The sequence below is a fragment of the Ursus maritimus genome, unplaced genomic scaffold, assembly GCF_017311325.1.
Source record: "Ursus maritimus isolate PB19 unplaced genomic scaffold, ASM1731132v1 scaffold_27, whole genome shotgun sequence".
Taxonomy (NCBI): domain Eukaryota; kingdom Metazoa; phylum Chordata; class Mammalia; order Carnivora; family Ursidae; genus Ursus; species Ursus maritimus.
The window spans coordinates 35,438,588-35,451,421 of NW_024425230.1; the positions used below are offsets into that span (position 1 = coordinate 35,438,588).

The 12,834-nt window shown below is 50.9% G+C and overlaps 2 long non-coding RNA genes and 1 other non-coding gene across 5 annotated transcripts; 2 read left to right on the forward strand and 1 right to left on the reverse strand.

Annotated features, from left to right (window-relative positions):
* Positions 1 to 712: 712 nt before the first annotated feature.
* Positions 713 to 7,150, reverse strand: LOC103679051. 3 transcript variants are annotated; one of them, XR_572822.2, is made up of 4 exons: positions 6,741 to 7,150; positions 4,130 to 4,260; positions 3,913 to 4,042; positions 713 to 746 (listed from the first exon to the last, which is right to left on the reverse strand). It is a non-coding gene; the product is annotated as an uncharacterized LOC103679051 (long non-coding RNA). The 3 variants fall into 3 exon arrangements; XR_005838141.1 differs by lacking the exon at positions 713 to 746 and adding an exon at positions 1,464 to 2,693; XR_572821.2 differs by lacking the exon at positions 713 to 746 and adding an exon at positions 1,464 to 3,074.
* Positions 5,511 to 7,280, forward strand: LOC121105549. The gene is made up of 3 exons (XR_005838142.1): positions 5,511 to 5,656; positions 6,227 to 6,261; positions 7,149 to 7,280. It is a non-coding gene; the product is annotated as an uncharacterized LOC121105549 (long non-coding RNA).
* A 3,789-nt stretch (positions 7,281 to 11,069) lies between these two features.
* On the forward strand, positions 11,070 to 11,176 carry LOC121105607. The gene has a single exon (XR_005838216.1). It is a non-coding gene; the product is annotated as a U6 spliceosomal RNA (small nuclear RNA).
* Positions 11,177 to 12,834: the final 1,658 nt, after the last annotated feature.

Below are 12,834 nucleotides of genomic sequence, written 5' to 3' on the forward strand. Positions count from 1 at the left end.
CACACTTCTATTGAATTTAGGCGGATGTTTGTAGCGGCCCCAACCACTGGATACAGCAGAAGCGACTGAATGATTTCTGAGATTTGGTCATGAAGGGCAATATGGCTTCCCCCTGGCTCTCTCTCTCTCTGTCTCTGGGGACACTGGCCCTTGGAACTCAGCCCCTATATCGTGAGGATGGCCAGACTACAGGAGAGGCCATGTGTGGGAGTTCTGTCGAACAGCCCCGGCCAGGTCCCCAGCGGGGTGACAGCCAGCACCAAGCATACCTCAGATGATGAAACCAAGCTAGACACTCCAGCTTTTAAGTCTTCCTGCTGAGGCCTCAGACATTGCAGAGGAGAGACAAGCCTTCCTTGCCGTAATCTAACTTCCCCATGCACAGAAACCGCAAGAGATAGTAAGGGGTTGCTGTTTGAAGCCATTCCGTTTTGGGGTAATTTGTGCGGCCATAGTAACTGGAACGTTCGGTATATGTGGAGACCACTTCAATTTACAGAATTCAACGTAAATCTTTATAAGCAGTGTTAACATGTGAACATGAAATTCATAACCAATGTTCAAAAAAAGAAGACCTATGGGGGCGCCTGGGTGGCTCAAGTGGTTAAGCATCTGCCTTCGGCTCAGGTCGTGTTCCCAGGGTCCTGGGATCGAGCCCCGCATCGGGCTCCCTGCTCAGTGGGGAGTCTGCTTCTCCCTCTCCCTCTGCCGCTCCCCCTGCTTGTGCACACGCTCGCTTTTTCTCTCTGTCAAATGAATGAATAAAATCTTTAAAAAATAAAAAAAGAAGACCTATGTAGTCTTTGAGAAGAGAGATACGATCATCTGAGCCTCTGAGGGGAGGCAGACAAGCGGGGAGCTCCTCGGCTTCTCTGGTAACAGAAGCAGAAACGACGGATATATCTGGAATCTGACAGAGAAATGTAGATTCAAGGAAATGTTTTACAATCTTGAAAGTGTCGAAGGATTAAAACAATAGGCTGTATGCTTTCCAAATCACAGAAGACAAAAACAAATATAACATGGTGCATATCACAGAAGGCCAAAACAAAACAAAACAAAAACACAACAACAACAAAAGGAATATAAAAAAGAGAAGACATAGGCCAAAATATGAGAACAAAGCCCAAACAAGAAAAGAAGACCCAACGTGTCAGAATGAATACAAAGGTATTCTCCTCTCCCGACGGAGAGCCAAAGGCCCTCCAAGTGGATCAGTACAAGTGAGTGAGTCCGATACATCTGCGGGACTGGGTGTGAAGTCCAGCCGACGAGAGCCGTACTGTTCGTGGTGCGGGTGCGGTAGACCAGCTCGCCGTCTGGACGGCCCGTCACCAGTCCCGCTCTGCTCCCGGCCTCCTAGGAGCCGAGTGCCCGTCTACGGATGTGGGCAGACACATCTCATGGAAGGGCGCAGCGGGGACAGTGACAGCCTCGGAGAGCTGTCCCTGCAGGACAAGAGGTGCTGCCCCGCGATCCTGCCGGAGCCACCCCGAACAGCGAGTGAGGGTCACACCTTCCCCCTGCAGGCTTTCCATCTGGAGGTCCTGGGTCAGTTTCCAAGGCAAGGCATGCTCGGGCCACCGTCCGAGCCACTCTGCCTGCCCGGCCCCCTCGGTCATTAGGGAAAATTCCTCCCAGACTCCTGCCAACAGTTTGGCACTTTTTCTGAAAGGTTCTGAGTTGTTTGGGGTTTTTTTTTCTTTCTTTTTTTTCTTTTTCTGTGTCTTAATTAGCTTTTAAATTGGGAAGTTTGGAGATGGTATACCAAAGAAGGTTTATCTAATGCCATCTACAGCAACTTGAAAATCCTATTGTTGGTAATAGTAGAAGCTTTTTGGGAGAAATGGGTGTATTAACATCAGGTGCTATGCTGACGCCAGGACGACAATAACGAAGAAAGTCTGGCCCCTTGTCCTGGGGAGGCGCTCAGGGTCTGGTGAGCGGGGCGGGGGATGCAAGGAAATAAACCACTAACTTTAATACAAGGCAAAGAAAATAAGCACTAGATATAGGAACGGGGTGGTAAGAACAGGGACAGGCAGCAATGAATGCTGATGGAGGCATGAGAGGAGGCTTTGTGGCCGGTGTGCCGGGCCTCGCTCTGCACCGTAACAATGAACTACAGAGGGCAGAAACTACCACATGCCCGACGTGCTGTCAGCCCGCAGAGCCTGGGCCATCCAGGGGTAGCCGAGCCATCTGAGGGGAAGAGGCTGTGACCCGTGGCAGGGGAATGGGGAGAAGCCAGATGAAACGGGTCACACTGGGTCCAAGGGAAAGCAGTGGTCCGGGATGAGGCGTCATCACGCAGGAGATCCCAGCCCCGGGACAGCCTCTGCCATTACCTACGGTGAAACGTGGCTAATGATCGGCAGGGGTGAGCTGTGGGCATTTCCTCAGTCCCAGGTTGGGGAGGGAGCGGTTGAGTTCAGCTGCAGGAAATGTGGGTGGGTGGGTCTCAGCTAAAAGGGAAGGGAAACGAGCATTTATTGAGTGCCTTCTAGGTGTCGGGCACTACAGAACACTCTGATCTCTGTAACTCTGTGAGTATTTACTGAGCACTTACTGTGTGCCAAACAGTATTTTAGGCATTGGAGATAGAGTGGTCAATAAAGTGCAAATCCTGGGGATGTCTGGATGGCTCAGTCGGTTAAGCGTCTGCCTTCAGCTCAGGTCATGATCCCAGGGTCCTGCAATCGAGCCCTGCATCAGGGCTCCCTGCTCAGCAGGGAGTCTGCTCATCCCTCACCCTCGGTCCTCCCCCCATCTGTGCTCCCTCTCTCTCATCCTTGCTCTCTCTCTCAAATAAATAAAATCTTTTTAAAAAATGAAAATCCTGCCCCTCATGCACAAATAAATTAATATTTGACATAATTTCAGTGATAAATACCTATCGCCTAGTTCCAGGGCTCTTTCCTCGGCTTGTAGGTGGCTGCCTTCTCCCTGAGTCTTCACACTGTCTTCCCCCTGCACGTGTCACTGTCTGAATTTCCTCTTTGCATAAGGACATCTTCATATTGGCTTAGGGCCCATCCATATGTGAAGACTCTGTCTCCAAATATGGCCACACCCTGAAATAGGGGGGTTAGGATTTGAACATATGAATGGGGGAGGCATACATTTCAGCCCATGACCCTGAATGTAACGTAGTTTGCTCATTTTCATAAGCATATGATTTTCAGTCCTGCAAAGCATGAGGACAGCATAAGATATTGATCCAATCTCCCGTGGATCAGCACTTGACTGGGGCCATTACAGATAATGCTGCTTTGAACATTCTTTTGCCTGTAACTTGGTGCACATGAGTTTCTGCAGGGTTTAGAGCTGGCAATGCAACAACTGACTCATAGGGGAAAGTTTATCTTCAGCTTTCGAAGCTATGGAAACAGTTTTCTGAAGTGGTTGCACCAGTTTCTCCTCGCTCCAGCCCCAGACTCTCCTATCGTCATCGGTCTACTTCCCCAGCTACACTTGGTATCCTCAGACTTGTCCATGTTAACCGGGAGGTAGTCTATTTTGCATTTCCCTGATGACTAAGGGAGTTGGGTATGCTTTCACGTGGGATGCCTGAAGCTCCCGTTTTGTGAAATGCCCATCCAAGTTTTACCAGTTTTAAGTTATCTTTTTAATCTTTTAATCTCTTCGCTTTCTACAATGCTCATGGCAATTTTATTTTAAGGGCACAGTTACCACTTTCCTGCCACTGGACTTTGGTTCCTACCATCCATGTCACCCCACACATTTGTAGTAACTTGACTCTAGGAGAGCAAGGCTGGGAGCTTCCTCCTTTCCTTCTCAGAAGTCTCTGGGCTCCTCATGCAAGCATTCCAACTCCCCCCTCCAAATTCCCACCGCCACCTGTGGACAGAACTTCACCCCCACCCCTCCAGTTGTAGCCTCTCTTCCTACCTGATCTGTTGCTCGGCCTCACTCCCAGGATTATGATAATTGAATGAGATGATGTGCACATGTCCAGCATGGTCCCTGGAATCCTGCATGCTCTTAGTAAGTATTACTTCCCTTCCCCCTTCTTGATGCTCTGCAGAAAGGAAGTAGGGTGCCGTTTACCGGCTGCTACCTGAGTGCCGGGAGGTATGCCAAGGACCACCCACTGCCCATTCATTACCATTCTCTTCTTTCTTAGTTTCAGACTTTGTTCAGGGCAGGAATATGCACGCTGGGCTTTTCCTGCCTTCCTCTTTCCTGATGCCTGGAACTTGCGGCTCCAACAGCAACTTGGGACCATGAGTTGTTGCCCTAAACGATGAAAGAGCCAGCTCTGTGACACAGCAGAGCCATCAGACCAGACCTTGAAAGACAACTTGTCTCGCAACAGAGAAATTAACCTCTGTCATCTTAAAGCATGAGTGATTTGGTTTTCTATTATATGAGGCAGAACCGGAGCCCGATACTTACAAAAAGTACATGTTTTTGGTTAATCATAAACATGTTTGCTTGGGCTAAATTTTCCTGCTTAAAATTATTTTTGCTGGTAAGTAAATGATAATATATTTAAGTCTCTACACTCAAATTTATATTTATCAAACAGCCCATTGGGTCAGTATTTTCACACAGCTATGAGTAATTGAGACATGGCATCTCAAATAGCTAAGAAATTAATATTCCTTATGATAAAAAAGTATTCCTTATTCTTTATAAGAAGTCATCTTTTTTATGACAGCTACTCGTAGACACATGTCAGGATACTCAGAAAGTAATGAATTCATTCTTTTTGTTTTTGTTTTTTTTCAGAGAGAGGAAAGGAGAGATAGGTGGGGGGAGGGGCAGAGAGAGCGAGAGAGATCGAGAATGTTAAGCAGGCTCCACGTCCGTCACGGAGCCTTGATCTCACAGCCCTGAAGTCACCACCTGAGCCAAAATCAAGAGTTGGACATTTGACCAACCGAGCCACCTAGGCGCCCCTGAATTTGTTCTTTTTTGAATTGAATTAGCAGCAAATACTCACAGAGAGCATCCTGTGTAAGTCAGGTAGGCCACATCCTGTTTAAAGTGAGACTCTCATGTCACAGCCCCTGCCCTCCTTGTGAATAAAGTCACAGGTCATAGGTCACTGCCAGTTAGCAGATTAATGTGTCTGGTTCTTTTTTTTTTATTTTTTTATTATATTATGTTAGTCACCAATTGTGTTTGGTTCTTGAATCATCACTAAAATAGGAAGTGATGTACACATGCATATGCCCGCACACGCACGCACACACGCACGCACACACGCACGCACACACGCACGCGCACACGCTGAGGCAGCCATGTGTGACGTAGGGGTGGACACTACGGATTCTGATTGTAAGGCCTTGGATGATTCACTCGATCTTTCTGAGCCTGTTTCCTCATCTGAACATGGTGACCTATAACATGCAGGTATTGTTTTGTTTTGTTTTAAAGATTTTACTTATTTATTTGACAGAGAGAAAGAGAGAGCACAAGCAGGGGGAGAGGCCGAGGAAGAAGCAGGCTCCCCACTGAGCAGGGAGCCTGATGCGGGGTCAATCCTAGGACCCTGGGATCATGACCTATGACCTGAGCCGAAGGCAGACACTGCACTGACGAGCCACCCAGGCACCCCAACACGCATGTATTGTGCGGACAAAAAGAGAAAAATGCATACAAAACGCCTGCTAGAAACGAAGCGAAGGTGAGTGTGTTTTAATTCTTTGACAATAAGCTAAACTGGGGCGACGAAGACTGATCTGTCCCTTCGGCAGAAGACCTTACTCCTTACTCAAGCCACTCGAGTCACCCCCTGCCCCAGCCAGGCCCCAGGGGAGAGGCCACCGACGCCCTGACCCTGAGGCCCTGGCCTGGGGTGGGTGCCGGGGACCCCCCACATCCCCAAGGCTAGCAACGCTCGGCAGCAGTGAAGCCCAGAAGAGCTGGGTGTAAGTCCAGACTCAGTTTCAATTTTTATATAAAGATCCTAATTTCTGGACGTTTATTTGGGGGATTACAGTGGTGGCTTAAGCTCCTTTAAGACATTCTAAGTTGAAGTCTTTCCTTCACTTGGCTGCTAAAGTTTAATTCAGTCTAATTATTTCATATGGCATCGACTATAATAGTTTCATAATTTCTAGTATATTAAGCACTTAATATGTTGTGTCATTTGAAATCACATATTAAATTCAGCAAAGTACATTTTAATGAGAGTTAAGTGGTGTGAAAATATTAATACAATGTAATGGTTCATCTTGGTGCTCCTCTTCTCTAGGTCTGTTCCCGAGGCACAGATGCCTCGCTCCCCAGGTAAGGGAAGCATTTTACTGCCCGAGGCTGGGATGGGTGCCTGGCGAGACCACTGTCCTACCTTTTGCCACCTAGCACTTTAGAGTGGGATTTCCCACTGGGCCTCATGACCCTGTAAAGCGAGCAGGGAAATCCTCACTTCCATCTTAGAGGGGAGGAAACTGAGGCTGACTGCTGGCCCTCGTAAATATGGCCCTTCTTAGCTCCAAGAAGGTACAGCTCCCTGTACCACAGCGGCTGTCAGTGTGACCTGGGGGTGGGGGTGGGGTGTCTGGACTCCAGGGAGGGCGGCCAGAGAGGGAGAGGCTCCCAGAACCCTCCACTGGGACTCCTTTACTCCATGTGGGTGCAAAGTGAGCCCTTGGAGCCAGAGAGATCTGGGAGTAAATTCCAGTGTCGCTGACTAGCAGGGTCACTTTCCACTCCAGGCCTAGGTTTTCCCCACGCGCAAAAGAGGAACAACACGCTCCTGTGCTTACCTCTGAGCCACGAAAAGGAAACAGAACTTCAGAAGAAAGGGCAAGGATTCACGCTAAGCTCAGTGAACAAGAGTGAGCCTGCGTGCCGTCCCCTCCCGGAGACACGGCCGCAACCAGGGCTTTCCACGTCAGACCCAAAGCACTGAAGCCCTCTGGGCGAAAACAGTCCTCATGGCAGCTACGAAAAGGAGGGGTGGGGGAGAAAACGAAGAAAAGGAGCTACTACGACTGAAATCTAAAATGTTCTCGTAGTGAAGAAACAGTCCTTGCAGTAGCTTTAAAAAGACGAGCTAGTTTCACTTTTTAAAAAGTTTGATTCGTCCAGAGGGTTGCAAAATTAAAGACCAAAGAAGAGTAAGGAAGTGGTTATACGCTGAGGGTTTGTTCTTTTATTATTATTCCTTTTAGAAAGAGCACAAGCCGAAGGGGCAGAGGGAGAGGGAGGAAGAATCTGAAGTAGACTCCGTGCTGAGCTCGGGGCCCGACCCCTCCACCTGAACACCACGACCCCAGCTGGAACCAAGAGTCAGACGCTTAACTGACTGCCCCACCCAGGCGCCCCTACATGGAGTATCTGCATACCTACCGTGAGCTCCCACACACCCAGGGCCTAGTCCCAACACTTCCCACGAAGCCGCTCCTCTCAGGTGCTCCCATCAGCCCTGCGGTTACTGTCAAACAGCCCCCCCGCTGGGCACCCAGCACAGTCACCATCCTACAGGTGGAGAAATGGCCAGATGTTTACAAAGCTCCGGGTGCAGAAAAGAGATCTGGGAGAGAGTGAAAAGTGTGGCCTGGGCTGTGGTCCCCAACCCCCTCCAAATGCAAGCTGGGAAGGGGCAGGATTACAGGGCAGCACTGGGGTCAGGCATCTGGGAAGGATTAGAAGGGCTCTAACCACAGCAGGAGCCAAGCCCGAGAGCAAGGGCTCCCAGCACACAGGGATTAGGGGGCCTGGAAAGAGAGACTGCCTCTTGCCACAGCTGACCCTGCCTCCTCCCTGAGGCCACCCTCTGAGCTGTCCGCACGCACAGACCTTGTTCTACCTGCCCCTCCCCCCACCGCTGGCTTTCTTTCCTGAGAGGCAAAGACAGAAGTATGGAAAGACTCACTGACACTGGAGTGATTAGGTGGGAGAGCCAACTTCAAAAGAGATCTTATGAGAACAAGGTTTTAAGTCAGAGCAGCCACTGCTCAAAGGGATTTGTAGGGCCTGAGGGGTGGGTCCTTCTCCACACCCAGACCCCTCCCTCCCGTCGCCCCATTCTGTGTCTGGGGCCTTAGGAGAGTCTGGGCCAGGCCTGTGAACTCAGCACTTCCCTGCCCTACAATTCTGGCAAACGCCTGGATGCCGCCAATGCCCCTTCATCTCCAGGGTCCCCAGCACAGAGGAGGCGGCCTTGGCTGCTTCTCTACACCCCTGCTTCTTCCTCCCTCTGGTGGGATTGAGGCGAATCCCTGGCCCTTCTTATTTCAAATGACCGACATATGGAAACACTCAATGCTCCCAGGCTTCAGGGGAAATACTCTAATAACGTTAGAGAACCCTAAGATCTCCTGTCTTCACTGACATGTTTTCCATATGAAACAAGCCCATGTCTTCATTTATCAAAATGTAAAGTTGGCTCCGATCTCTCGCACTCAGATGTCTCTCCACGTCAGACAGGACTGAAGGAACCACTCTGCAGCTCTAGAAGTTGTACAGCCCAGGACAGGCACGAAGACTGTCGGGACTCAGGCCACCTCTGGTCTCAGAGTAGAGGGGTGACAACAGCTCTGAGGGCCAGCAGGAGCCGGGGTCCCCTGCAGCTCTGAGACCGTGCACCCGTGGGGACACATACTCCTTGCCTTTTACTGTCCATCCGCATGGGGTCTCCAGGGGGCAGGATCCCCTTGGTTCTGTCCGCACTGAGTCCCTCCACCTGCCTGTCCTCCACCTTCATGTCACGTGCAATCCACTTCCGTCCCTCTCACCCCTACCTCCCCCTTCCTCCACGCTGGGCCTTCGGGGTTCAGGGGCATGTGCTGCAGGGTTGCTCAGGTCCCAGACCCTCGGTCCACGGCAGCCTCTGTGGACTGTTCTCGGGGGTCTTCTGTGCCCCAAGGATGATCAGAATTCTCCATCCTTCTAAAATAGAAAACAGAAAGCGTTGAATGTTTACATCTTGCTAATTATAGTCTCAAAAAAAAAGTCCTTCAGTTACCCAGTTACCAAAAAAAAAAAAAAAAAATCACAGCATGTCAAAGCTGAGAGAGATGTGAAAGATCATCTCCAGGGCAGTTTTGTCACTTTGCAGAAGATAAAACAGGACCAGAGAGGTCCAGGGAATTGGGCAAGGTCACAAAGGCAGATGGAGGAAGGAAAGGAAGCGAGAACTCAGGCATCGCTCCTCTGTGCTACATTTGCTCAATAAGAAAAACACCAAAAAACCCCACCGCTGGCTCAAAATAACACACGCTCGTGTAGCCGGAAATGGTGAACAACCTGGTCCATCTCCTGCTGGTTTTTGCAATAAGGCAGTTATGAACCCACGCAATGTCCTTGTCACCGTGACACGTGTGCGCATCGACTGTGACGAAAAGGCTCTTCTTCTAAATAAATGAATAAAAACGTGGATGCTAATTGAAGATTAGCATCATCTCCCATCAATGCTAATACGCTTTTCGGTTATTTGCAATTCCCTTTTGTAAATCTGAGGGAAACATCATTGCCCAAATTAGCTCTTTTCGCTCAATAAAGGCCATATTAGCATTCTGAGGTTTGTGTTTGCTTACTGCTTATTTAGAGAGAGGTCAGATGAGAAGTGGGGCAGCCTGCACCTGATTCCCATTTCACTGAAGACAGGTGGGGGGAGGGGCTCCAAGGTCCCCAAAGGCCAGGCCAGGTGCTCCCTGGCTATGGCTTGAGTCAGGCTCACAGTGCTGAGCCAGAGCAGGGCCCCTGCACACCACCCGCCTCCACAGTGGCCTGTCCTTCCTGAAGGACTTGCCCGGATCCGAGAACGGACTCGGGTGGCTCCCAGGTCTTCCTCTGCCTGGTACTGTCTGCCCTGTCCTCTCAGGGCTGCATCCATATCAAGTGACAGCTCAAATGTCCCCTTCCCTCCTGCCCACTTTCATGCCCCAGTCACCGTCTATCCCCCAGGTTCTTCCCTTCCGGTCCGTCTCAGCACTGAACTGAGAATGCTCTGACATGTCTGCCTGGCTCCCTTGCTGGAACCGAAGCTCCATGCAACCACACAGGACACAAACCACTGCTTGTTGGCCCTGCAGCCCCAGCGCTGACGTCATAGGGGCTTGGTATTTGGTGAAGGAATGAAGGCAGGAAGGAAAGTCTGAGCTGATAAGGCCTTGGGAGCATTGTCTAGGTAAGAGCGAAGGGAGGCGGCACTCCTGGTCCCAAATCTCTCCTCGCTCGAGTTCCACTGTGAAGAGGAAATGATCGGTTTTTGAAACCAGACTTGCCTCCAGAGCTCAACTTCTTTCACAACTGGCAGGACAATTTTGGCTTTGAGTAACCAACTAGAGCTTGTTTCCTAACCTGCATATTGAGAGGAAGGACAGGGTTCGGGTTAAGGGCCCGGCCCAGTGCTGGACCAAATCGCGGTGACCTTTCCCAGGCTGCCACACCCCGAGTCACACTATGGAAACCCTGGGCCCCAAAGCGGGCCCGTTCCCCCTTGCCCTTGGCTCCCAGCCCCGGGCGGCGGTCCCGAGCACTGCTTCCGCGCTGCAGCCCTCGGCCACCCTGCCCAGCCCCTTCCGGTTCACGGTCCTTGGTTCCAGCTCTGGCCCGGGTCACGGGTCCTGGAGCGGGGACGGCCCGACCGGCTGCTCGCAGCCGATTCGGGGTCCCCGACCGGGTTTCTGCGGGGCCCTCGTGCGCATCACTTCTCCCCTTCCCCCCAGCCAAAGGCCCTGGTGTCGCCCCCGTAGAGTCGGGGGCCACTGTGCCGCCGCGTTCGCGGAGGAGCCCGCGCGCGGCCCCTGGGGGCCCAACCGGGCCGGCGCGGAACAGACGTGCGGGCCGCGCGCACCACGTGACCGAGCGTGTTCCCGGCGCCCTCCGGGGGCGCGCAGAGGTCGGGCGGGCCGAGGGCCAATTTCCCATGGTCCCTTCATTTGCATACGAAATGTTGGGGGTTTAGGGAAACAATTAGATTTAATTTGGTCGTAATCACAAAGATATAATTACCGTGTGTACTATTTAAAAGAGGTCATAACGCCTTGAATATTTTGGGATTTTGAAAAACGCGGAGTGTAGTTACCATAATTGTAAAAGTCTTAGTATTCCTAGCTTTATATACTGGCTGAGAAAGCCTTGGAGTCGTGCTCGCTTCGGCAGCACATATACTAAAATTGGAACGATACAGAGAAGATTAGCATGGCCCCTGCGCAAGGATGACACGCAAATTCGTGAAGCGTTCCATATTTTGTATCGGAGTTTATTACCTACTCCCCCGTGCAAGCACCATCCACTTACAGGTTTTATCTTTTGTTTCACACAAAAGAAACCGTAGTCCCAGGAGAGAGAATAAGAGGAGGTGGGGCGTAGTCAGATTCTCTCTTTTCCGTGCTTTCTACGCCTGACCCTAGGCTTCGATCTTTCCCCACGTTGCCCCTGCTTCCGCCTGCACTATAATGAGTCCTACCGCACCTTACACTTAAGGAAACGGATTTGCCAAAGTTGACCCGCTTCAGGTCCAAAACATAACAGGACCCTAGTGCTCCGATAGACCCAAGGGGACTGTAACAGGAACGCGCAACAAGACACCTCATGCTGCCTCTGAATCTTAAAAACATAACAATGCCCACTCCTTATTGAGCACCTACCACGTGCCAGGGGCTTCCAATATCTCCTGTTAGTATTCCTGACAGCCCTGCCTTGTGAGTACTATTGTCAGCATTTTTCAGGAGACCCTGAGAGGTAAAGCAACTTGGCCATAATCGTTTAACTAGTAAGTGGCTGCTGCAAGGCCAAGCAAGCCCTTTGGAGGCACAGGCCCTGAACAGATCAGGACCCTGCCCCCACGTAATGATTGCAAAAAGCACGGTCCTACTTAGTAAGATGGGAAGGGGGAAAATGTCCAGTAAAGTTCAGATTTCCTGCGCTGACGTTATCAATGTGTTTTGAAATACCAATTTCTTTCCAGGAGAAAAAATGTTGGTGCCCATGCTTTGCCGGTGCCTGAGCGCACACTTAGTGGGCCCAGCGGTCTCTGCAGCCGCTGGGAGAGCAGCTGGTCTACCTCCAGGGGCCGCACAGCTCCCAGGCTCCGGCTCCCCGCAGTTGGGGCAAGCAGCAGACGCGGAGCCCCCGAGCCGCCCTAGGGCGGCGGCGGATCCTCTCCCGGCGGGCGCTCGGAGCTGCCAAGCAGCGTTCCATCAGGCATCCATTTCTGTTCCCTTCAGTGGAGGTGAAATGATCCTTTCCAGGTAACAGCCGAGAATGGGGGTCTGTGGGACCTCTCACTGAGCCTTCTCCTCGGCTCACGGCCTCCAGTGCATGGAGTTGGAGGGCAAGCTTTGGTTTTCCTTTCTTCCCCTAAACATGTCTGGTTCTTAGGAGGAAGTTAATTGGGTGAGTGGTTTTCAAAGTCTCCTTCTGAGATGCCAAACAGGAAAAGGACCCATGTTGGCGTGACTCTCTGTCCTTCTAAAGAATCTTTTTATTCCACTTGGTATGACCCATTGTCTTGGAGCAGAAATGAGGAAAGACAGGCAAGTCTTAGTGCTGGCTGAGACCTGGCTGACTTTCCTGGCTCTGCACAGTTCTGTGAAGAAGGTACCCTCTCCCGCGTCCTGTTACAGATGGGGAAGCTGAGGCACAGAGAGGTTCAACCACTTGGGCAATGTCACACAACTAGTAAATGGCAGAGAAGGGATTGAGACCCAGGAAATCTGGCTAGAGAGCTTGTGCTCTTAACAAACACTACACCACCTTGGATGGTAGAGAGTGAGAGATAACGCTGTTTAGAACGAATGGAAAGAGCCTAGGGGTCCAGTTCTGCTTTTGCTGATGTTCTGAATTCAAGGACTGGGGTCGTATTTTTGCAAAGGATCGAGGCTATACTTTAGATCAGGGTAGCTGGGT